The following is an 11,258-nucleotide window of genomic DNA, read 5'->3' as shown; positions in this document are numbered from 1 at the left end:
ATATATGTAATAATTGAGCTCATGTTCTGATTTCCAGTGTTTTATTGTAGTAGTTTACTTTAGTCATTTTTTCTGTCGTATTGCTGTCGCATAACTTTCCTGATTGAGCGATCAATCAAATCCGATCTTATCAAAAATACAAAAGGGTCTTGCCTTGTTTTGTGGTGAAAAAAAAAAAATCAAGAATATGACAGTTTTGTTTTGGGCAGATTGCCACATAGTCATCTAAAGCAGTTCTGGAGGCAGCCATAATGGTTTTTATCGATTTTTATTTGTATTTTTTTTCTCCCCATGTATTGTTGGCTGTCTGCTTAGACGGCACACGCAATTGTTTCTCTGTGACTCGCGGCTGGTGGAGCTGAGTCCTAATGACTTGAACTCGAGTTGACTTTAGCAAATATTGCAGTTGTTTGCGGGTACACTAAATTGTTGCAGTCATGAGTTCTGACCCAAATTTTACACGGTGTTCCCAAGCGTATTTGTGTTTTAGTGTTCGGGTATTATATTCAAGTATAGCTTCGAGGTCATCTTGCGTTGTGTCAAATTCAAAATTTATTTTCACTTCACAAGGACTTTAAAATACTGACTCAAAAGAACCAAGTCAAAGAACGTGCGGGCTCACTGCTAATAGAATTTTGTAAACACTGCGCATGTCCTGGCTGATCAGCCTACAATCCTAAATCAAAGATCGGAACTAAAAAAAACATTTTTTTTGCAAGTGAGAAAAATGCATATTGTTATTTTTTATTTTTTTATTTTCTGTCTTTCTTTGTCTGAGTGTGTTTTCATGGACGAGCCATCCACCCAAATCATTAACGGGTGGGGTGGGCGGTCGTTTATCCGTCAAGAACGGATCAGACAAAATGTTTTCCGAGTGGGGAAGAAAAAATGGAATAAGTGAGATAAAAGGATGGCCTGATGCAAGGAGACGTCGATAACGGATGCGAATTGAGGCAAAATTGGCATCGTCAGAAAAAGGAACCTTTTACTGACAGCCTTTGTGATGTATCAAGTTTGTCAACACATAGTGATGGGTATTATTCCTAAAAATGTGTTTTGTGCTCGTGTAGATTGTGAGTTCAGGTTTTGCTTCCTGGGAAACTTCCGTCCTACTCTGAGGACCAGTAAATGAACCTTTTTGACTCCCTATGGCCACCATACAGTATTTTCCTCAATTAGTGGAATCCACAAATACTGTCACATTGAACTACATTTTGCTTGCTATTTTTTAGTTGTATTTATTTATTTATGCTGGCGTGATTTATTTATTTTTTTCTTAGTTCACTACTACCAGCAGTAGTTTTTCCACTGAATACACACAAAATATATATTTTTTTTATTTCTACCTTTACGCTAGTGCTCATGCAGTTCCACAATCAAGTAACAGTACTCTTATTTGAGTACAATACTTGGCTACTCTACAAACTTCTGTGAGCCAATCTCATTAAATCGAATTTCCACTCTAGTCTTCCAGATTTCCGATTTTTGGTCGGCCTTGTTAAAAGGTTTGTGTACAACTCGGAGCCTCTCCGCCGTCCGCCGCAGCCGGCGCGAGTCAGGCAACTGTCCAAAGGTAATGAAAGCAGCCTCGTCTTCTTTGATGGCGCGGCGAGGGCATCAAACCGCCGTTAGATTTCTGACACATCTCGGCAGCTCGAGGCTTTATCTGTCTGCGCGCGTACGCGAGCGTACACACGTGAACGACTCGGCCCGAGGGCCGTCAGCAGCGGGTCTCCAAGTGCAGATAAGAAAATCAGCGGTCCAAATTGACGACAATGCCGTTGATTTGTTTTCCATTTTGTGTTTTTGCGTTTGCTGGTCTCTGATGTTGACGTCAAACAAGCTTCACAGACGTGGAGGCTGTAGCTCACTTCATTGTTTTTCCATCATTTATTTTTTTGAACGTTCTCAAGTCCTTTTCCAGCAGCGGGGCGCCTCCCCAACACACTGGCATGTTTTAGGTGCGGACTGCCTCACTTCAAGAGAGGACTCCCCTGTCAGAATCTTAAAAGGGAGCGCCGAGACTATTGTTTTGAGTCACGTTCCTGTAAGGAAATCTCCCTTTTTGAAATATTGTCATACAACCAAGTTGAAATCTTGCTTTGAAGCTTGAAACCCTTATCGTCATTTGAAACCCTGCCATTCCATGAAAATCCCAATCCTGGTTTGAAACCCTAATTTGAAATCACAATCCTCATTTGAAACGCTCACCAAGGCATGAAAAGCCTATCTTGAAACCTTAACCAGCAACTTTGAAACCGTAATCCTGACTTGAACCCTGCTATTGAAACCCAAACAACAGTTTGAAAGACGAACCCAGGCTTGAAACCTTAATTTGAAACTGTAAGCGTGGAAGTATGCAAGAAGGAAGCACGGATCCTCACAATATTGCCAGTGATTGCAACGTTACTGCCAAATGCACTTTTCATGCCACTCCGCATATGCTGCAGTAAATTACTTTTAGGACGCATGTTAAGAGGGCCAAAGATGGAGGCTGCAGTGGGTCAAGAGGTCCTTTTTTTAATGGAGCGTGGCTCTTAGCCTTCCAGCTCTCCTTTTCTGTAAGCACCGTACGGCCTCACAATAGCCGCTGTCCATCTAATTGATGGCCTGTCCCAGTTACAACAAATCATTGGAACAAATCAGGTAGTAACTAAGTATTTCAATTCCTAGAAATGGATTTCAGACATTATTATTATTAAGAAAATTCTGTCTACCTTAAACATGAACACCTCCCAACAAACTGGACAAACAAACCATCTCAGATCACTTTCATAGACAATGTTTTTTTTATTTTTTATTTGATAGAAAAAATAAAAGCTGCACTCCAATAAATGCCTTTCCCCAGTGGGTTGTGAATATTATCCTTTAATTCTTAAATAAATGAATAAATAAATAAATAAATAAAATGCACCCATCTGCAGTTGAGTACATTAATCATCTTTTCCAGCTCATCCCAACATTTCTTTTTTTCTCTCTCTTCTGTTACTGCGTCTCCCCTCGTGAATGCCAATTCAGTTTTCCACTCACCATCCCTTTCCTAATTCCTGCCCCCCGTTTTCCCTCCCATGACTGGTCTCCACCCCTCAGTGTGTTTGTGTCTTGTATACACACTTCCCATTGTCTTTGTCTCAGTAGTTTCACCTCATTAAGGACATGTGGGTGGTATGGATTTGTTTATTTCCTACAGAAGGAAGCAAGTTTAAACAGCCACGCGGAGAAACACAATGGACATGTTGTGAAGGCACGACCAAAAAAAACCGGAATGAACAAAGCCAAATAGAGTTGTCGAATCCAATTCTGTTTTGTCGTTTCAGTTGCACACAAAACCATGACTTTGGCCTACTGTTACACTCGAGTGTCTTTCCCCATCATTTTTATTCCCCTTAGATGAGACATGCGTTGCACATGAACCTTTTTCAAGGTACATCGGCTCCCAAATGAAAAGGAGCACCCACACTAAGCAGTGGAAAAAGGCACTGCATGTTCTCCCTTTCAATGTGTACACGGAGGCATTCGGCATGTTTGTGAAGAGCGTACTCCAGATTGTCTTTAGGTGTTAAAAAAAAAAAAAAGGGGGGGGCAGATAAGCGCAATCGCATTTAATGCTCCACCGCGTTTTACTGTGGACGTTACATCTGAAACGTTTTCCTGTATTTATAGGGGCACGGTCGTTCTGCTATTCTCGCGGCGGGGGGGCGACGTAATTTAACAGGACGCTTAAAGCCCATCCGGCAGATTCCGCCATGCCGTGACTCACGATCGGGGGCTCGCAATTTAATACGACTTAAAAGGACAAAAGGAAAGCGGTTATTGCAAAGCGCAAATGATCTCATACTGTTTATGGCCGTCCTCGAGAGATTCGCTGAAAATAAACTTCATGGCCGAGTCACCGAGTAAATTAGCACGGCGCGGTTTTAGTACAATAGTAGCAATAGCACGAGGGAGGCTATGAAGTAATACATCGACGGGGGTACCTCGTCATGTAAAATGGGAAAGGGAACATTTATGGAAAATGAACTTTATAAGAGATTGTCTACAAATAGTTGGTTCTCTGGAGCGATTTCACACTCAGAGCTACAGTGTTAGCACAAATTCGCTAATGGCCCAGTGGCAAATGTGTCCATGTTAGTTAGGGTGGCCTGCACCTTATTTTCTTTTGTGGGGGGGGGGCTTAGTCATCACCCCCTGAAAATAGCTGATTTCAACACAGGGCTTGTGAAGTGTGCTGTAATTCTTGATCAGCAAAATAAAAGTGACGTCTAAAGAGGAAAATAACCGGCTGCAGCAATAACGTTTCTGCGGCATATCGAACTAGCAACAAATGTTGGCTCTTTTTATCAACCTGCCGCTCCGCTCGCATCCGCTCTTCAGTCTCTCTTCGAATAAATGAAGGGGACAATTATCAAGTACCCCCCCTCCCCCAGTCAAAGATGCCGTTAAACTCGTGCTCCTAATAGGCAGTAAAGTCTAATTAGAAGCAGCATATCCTGGAGAGACTATCAAGTGGAAATGTACATATTTAGCCAGGTATTATTGCTCAGTTGGGGATTGCTGTGATTCTCCCGAGCTCCGATAGCCAGCAGCATTTTTTTTTTTTTTTTTTTTACAAAGGTCGCTCGCTCTTATTCCGTCAGGAAGACCGCCGCCGGTGGAGACCAACGCAAGCACTTCCTGAGTGAGCCAGTAACGATTAGACCCCTAGAAAACGGTGTTAATGGACTGAATATAAGACGCATGATGAAGGATTGTACTCCTTCTATACATTTTCATGATGCTTATGTGTTTTTGTGTCTGTGATGTAATGGTAAAGTAATATATAATATACAGTACCAGGAAAAAGTTTCAAATTCAAAGCACATTAAGAGATCAAGAAATTCAAGCTATTAAGTCTGGATCATGCACAGAAAGTCGGAACTAAAAGTCATTCCAGGTCATAAAGCTTCATCCACATCATTAGGCAAGGTGCCGACTTTAAAGCATCTAGATTATTACACATTTTCTTTTGATTAGCTGTGGACAATTTCTTAGAAAGGAGTGAATAAAAAAAAACCTTAAATGCTCTTTTGGCTATTTTTTTTTTTTAGTCATCACAAGAAAGCAGTGAAATTGCACAAGGCAGACACTGAAAGTTGTTAAAGGGCCTCCCACTGGCAGCTGCTGTCCATTTCATACTAAACATCCTGCAGCCTTGTGATCACAAATTTGTGGACATACAAGATTAACCTTGAGTCATCTTTCTAGTTATTACCTTACAAGAAAAGTGACAAAAATGTACACGTATTGCAGCGGGACCAGGTCGTAGCCACATAACATTGACTTGCTATTTTGGCTAACATGACAGCTGCTGTCCCGCTTATCCAAAATATTTAAACCGTGTAATCACAAACTTCTACCTCAGACTAAATTGTAATACCTTAACCTAAGTCCAAACTCTCTTAAGAGTCTGTCTCAGCTCCTCACATGCTTCTGAAAGAGTAATAAGTCCATGTCAGACTTCTCACGTCATTGCCATTAACAGCTACTTGGACGACAGACATTTTGACTGACACGTTTTCCTCGTACCTCCAACAAGGAACTTGTTGACAATCGTAGTAATATTTCGATAATATAATATTAATATATGTAATATTTCGGTTCAGGAAGTAGAATGAACTACGGTGGCTCCGCACGCTTTTCTAGGCCAAGGCCAGATTGATGATGTTCAAACAGCAGCAGAAAGAGCTGCTGGGGATTGGAGCAAGAGCACGGGGGCGACAGCTGATACGACCTCTGACCTCGCACCTCTTTTAGAATGTCAACACACGCACACGCGTCCTTGCAAAGCCCCTCAGGGTCTCACAAGCGCGCACGCAAATAAGTGGTGGGTGTGTTGCTCGTCTGTGTCTCTGCCACTCAGTGTCTGAACGCAGAGCGATCCGGCGGCACTTTGCCCACTGGTTTTGTGGCAATTCGGAGTTTGAATCGCAGTTGCGCTATGTCACAAATTACAATCGATCAAATCTCACAGAAGCTTTTAGAGGCGAGGAAGGAATGCCTTGACAGCAGCCTTTAATGTGCAGCGGGGTCGTGCTAAGTAGTCGCAAAGAGTTACTTTCATGTGGAGGGCAATTGATGAGGCGACGGATGGAAGGCATCAGTGCACAAGTTTGCTCGTCTTATCTTCAAAAAGACAGCTTCCCCTGTTTTCTCTCCAAATCAATAGCAGAGGTTTATTCACTCATAACCTTAATTGGCTCGCGTCAATGGATTTTAACAAGACAATGCCGAAAACAACACATTTGAAATTTAGTCAGCACGTATAAAAAAACGCTGACTTTATAATAAGGAATATAATTAATGGAAATTCTTGATTAATATTTAAACCACTTTTTTTTAAATATATTTTTATATTTAAAAATCTCATAATTTACATATTTTAGTATATAGAATGTCTGATTAATTTCAATTAATATTATAAATTTCAAATAATACTGTTTTACAAAATGACACAAAGGCACTGCTGAATCTCAACGGAGGTTATGAAATAAGCCTCTGCTTTTCACACCTGTGTATTTTTATTTCCTTGAAATCTGATGACCCAACTAATCAACCAACCATTTTCTGCAGTAGATCTCCACCAAATTTTTTAAATTTGCTTCTTAATCAGACATTGTGATTGTGCCAGTGTGGCTGTAGCCACCACCATAGCTGCTTCCTAATGATTTAATTGCAGCAATATTGGTCACCACTGGGTTGGCGGTGCTAATTAAATGTGACTTGAGCTTCCAGGAGTGTGTGTGAGGTAATAATGAGCTAATCAAAACGCACTTGGGTTGATTGCCGCAGAATTAACACCTAGGAAGAAGGACTGGAATTAATTGCTTATCTGCTGGCGGCTCACGAAACACATCTGCGTCTGTCGGGGCGGTCGTCGTTTCCGTCGCTTTATCCCGTCGCGTTATTGTTGCTTTTTCTCGGGATTCAGCCTCGAGGCCTCAGCGCGTCGTTCTTAAAGTTTCAATTCTCCCAGCGGCGTAGACGGTTGTCCATTTGCGGGATTCGTCGGTACCCCACTTTGGATTGAAGTGTCATTTGCTAAGACGTAGAAGGATTTCTCCGGGGAAATTTGGCAAGGCGCCACCCGTCTCGACATGTAACGTGGCAACGCCTCATCTGCTAGCGAGCAGTCTCGGTTTTGCGGCAGGGTGCAACGCAACCACATGACGAATGGCTGCCGAGCCATGACTGTTATTATTTGGATTTGAATGTTATCCAACATGTGTCCTCTGCGTTTGTATTTTTAAAGATTGCATTTTAGAGCATTTAGATTGCACATATCAAACTCAAGATCAGATACGGCCCTCCACATCATTTTATGTGGCCCGCGAAGACAAATTGTCCGCCGACTTTGCGTGTCAATACTAAAATGACAAATTGTCTTGACTTGAAGAAATACAGATATTGCTAGCAATTTTTATTACCATCCAACTTTTTAAAATCCATCCAACAGAGACAGTTTTTACTAGTCTCTGATTTCAAAAAGAGTTATTCACCAGTTTGTTGTGTAGCCCATACTGTAAATAACATAAGGCGTTGACAGTCATAATGGCCCTCTGAAGAAAACTATGAATACGATGCGACCCGCGATAAAAATGAGTTTGACACCCCTGATTTAGACGGTAAGCCTACTGTTCCATATCAGTCAAAGTTTCACATGTACAGGTCCAAAAACGTGGATGTCAAATAGTCCGAACTCGAGCCAAAATGAGATACCGGTTTCAGATTCATCGGCCAGCCATCAACAACACATCAGCTCAGGCTTACGATTTGTTGAGTTACAAGCTCATTGGTAGAATAAATTAAAATCTTAAATCAAGGCACGGCTGTCTAGTGTTGTAGAATTTCAAAGTGACCTCCTTTCTTCCGACTTTGCATGTTCCTTATCATATCTTCTTTCCACTGGACATGGGAGCTTTCTTAAAACCATAATAGTATGCTACATTAACGCTGCAGTTTATCTACATGGCTGCACACTATTACTGGACTACCATTAAGAAAGGAAAAAGCCTCCGGCTCAATCCTCCGGAGAATGTTTGGGGAATTACATTCAACGGGATACTTGATTTGATTTGCAGCGCAACAAAGGCTTGGAAATTGCCTCTTGTCCTGATGCTGCCAGTGGATATCTAGAATTGAATCAGTCTCTAATAGAACAAAAAGAGAGGATCAAGGCAGCGACGTGTGCATTCCCACGCGGACGGCAAACAATTTGGTTAAACTCCCATTATAATGCTTACGCTGTATTCCGTTAGGGTGATAAAAGCAAATCAGAGGAAAAGTGTCATGGCCACATGTCAGATGACAATTTAGGTTTTGTCTAAAGATATTCAAGCCAGCTGCTTTCATTCTTATAATATTATGAACCACTCCACAAGAGTTAGTACCGTAATTTTCGGACTATAAGTCGCACCGGAGTATAAGTCGCACCAGCCATAAAATGCCCAAAAAAGTGAAAAAAACCCATATATATGTATATAAGTCGCTCCTGAGTATAAGTCGCCCCCCCACCCAAACTATGAAAAAAAACCGCGACTTATAGTCCGAAAATTACGGTACTACTTTCACACCCATTAACCAGAGCACGGTTTTGCCGAAAAGTACTCCTACTCATTGTAACCACTCAACGTAGCTTCGATGAATCGGCCATTTTATAGGTTGTCCTGTTATGTAAACAAATGCAATTAGCGGGACATTATTTTGATGTGAAATGTGCACTCCTTCCTTTTGAGGTTGCGTGCTGCAAGGGATTTTTCAATCCAATTTATCGCTGCCGTGATGTGTTGTTCTCACTGCTAAATCCCGTGCGTGTGTGTGTGTGTGTTTGTCAGTATATGTACACGAGTGTGTGTTTTAAGTGTGTGTGTGTGCCCCTCAGGAAACAATTCAATTAGATGACTCTTCTACATGTCTGTCTGTCTGACTGTCTGTCAAACGAGCAGCTGCCAAAGCACTCAAATCCATCAAATGATTAATACCGTGTGATTTTCATTCATTTGTTTGCTAGAGGTGAGGAGCTAAACAACCGGCTCTTCCGTCTCGTTTTTCAAGTAAATCCCCCTTTCAACGGCTACGTGGACCACCTGGGCTGCTAATCCACTCATGTGTCGACCGGATGCGAGAATGGAAAGTTGTAGATGTGATTATTTGTCCCTGTCTTCTCTCTGATTAAAGTCAGGAACTCGGGGTTGTTACCTAACAAGTAAATATAAGCTCGTCCTGCGAGGACACAGAAACCTGGTTGCTTCTGTCTTGCTACGCGTTAGCTTAAAACTTAGATAGCATACCAATTGTTAGCATCGTAGTATTGTCTTACGTTTTGAAATGGTAGCCATTATGTATGCTAGCAAGTTAGCATTTAAAGTTAGCAATCTTCATATCCATTTACTCACACACTGAATTTTGCAGACTAGCGGTTAGCCTTGTTAGCATTTGTCAGCATAGAGTGCAAGACATCATTTCCAGGAAAATTTGACTGAAGGTTTTATATTTGCACCCACATAATGAAACCAATATTTTTGCGCCAATGTGAACTAAGCGAATTACAAGTGTCGCATGCAAACAGCAAACTCCCCCGTTGGCACTGAACGCTCATGAGGGCTGAGTGCTGATCCATATCCTAGCGTTCCATATGTTTCCCATGTAACTTATTGCTTTTCCCATTCCCAATAAAGTGGCAGCATAAAAAGGCTTTTACGGGTCCCGCCGGCTCGCCGCGACTTGAGGTGGCGGCGTGCGGAGCTCGAGGGGGGCTGCCGCGATGACAAATGGTAGCCAGTGCATATTTTACTATGGCCATTTACAATGCGTGATGCTCAGGCCAGGCTGCAACAAAATGACTGGGCCGAAACATCATTGCGAGTGGAGCTCATGCAAAATATGTACTAATCTGGCAGCTCCTTGTTCTTTGGAGTGTGCCCCCTCCTTCGAAAAAGGAAAAAGAAAAAAAGCCAAAGAAAAAAATTACGGTTACTGTTTGCCCTTTTTATCCACTCTCATGTTGGATTACTGCTTTTCATTATGATTTTTAGTTGTTGATGGGATCTGCCAGTCTGTTCAAGTTGCTAGCATACCAAATGTTTGCATGTTAGCATTTTATCCAGTCTCATTAAAGTTTTCATAGTATCTCACTACAGTAATCCATATGGATCTGCTATTTGTACTCAAGTGTCAGTTATGCTACTCAAGGTGCTTTATTGCGACACTCTAACAATTATTAACATTTTAGCATTTTATCAACTCCCATGAACTTTTTTTCGCCCCCAATATTGATTATGACTTAAGGGCATGATGTATAATTCCCATGCATATTCCTCCCAGTCCTCCCGTTGCTACATCAACGCAACAGGTCTTGAGGAGAACCGCTTCCCTGGAGGTGTCCAGTTGCAGTGCTGCATTTCATTAAATGGTCCCTCATGCTGTTTAAATTAACCTTGTACAGCATCTTATGTGATAAATGTTGCCCACTCAGCATCCATTCCACCCTGGCCAATCTGGAAGGGGCATCCCTCCATCTGTGATCCTTTTAATGTGGTTTCTTCATTCCTTCTCTGAGATTTTCCTTGACTGAATTGTGAGTCTAGACTAGGCAGGTTTTGCTGATTTTTGTCAAATGTGGGTCTGTGACCCTCTTTAAGGCTTTTTTTTTATTATTGATAAACTTGACATTTCTCCAAAATAATCAGCGTCTTTCTGACTGTACAATTGAATAATATGGCCGAGATTACCTACATTAAACCCGTGTTTGAGAAATGTATTTATCACATTAGACATTAGATAAAAAACTAGATTAGACATTAGAAAAGAGTGCAAATAATTAGGCTGTACAGTGTTTACAGGTTCAGAGGGTGTCAGTCTATCACACCTATGCAACTGTGTCCCGGTGCTGGCCGAGAGGGGGCAGTCGTGAGTCGGCCTGCAAGCACTTTACACTGCACGTGTGCTGCACGCGCCTCAAATATACGAACAGAAAAACAAACCATATAAACATAAACAGCATATTAAAGTACAGTTCATGCTGTATAGTGAGTATTTTAAAAGGTGCAATAGGATATTTTTCTGGAAAGGTGCACCTAGAATGATAATCGGACGTGTTAATTGGTACTTGGGTTCAATTTGAATGTGATGTAATATTTAAGAATGGTTAATCACAAGTGTTACATGCAGAGAATTGCATGCGGAGGGCGGAGGCATCGCTCTCTCTCCTTCTCTCACTCGCT

This window comes from Syngnathus acus, chromosome 9 (assembly GCF_901709675.1).
Source record: "Syngnathus acus chromosome 9, fSynAcu1.2, whole genome shotgun sequence".
Classification (NCBI taxonomy): Eukaryota; Metazoa; Chordata; class Actinopteri; order Syngnathiformes; family Syngnathidae; genus Syngnathus; species Syngnathus acus.
This window is presented reverse-complemented; position numbering follows the sequence as displayed.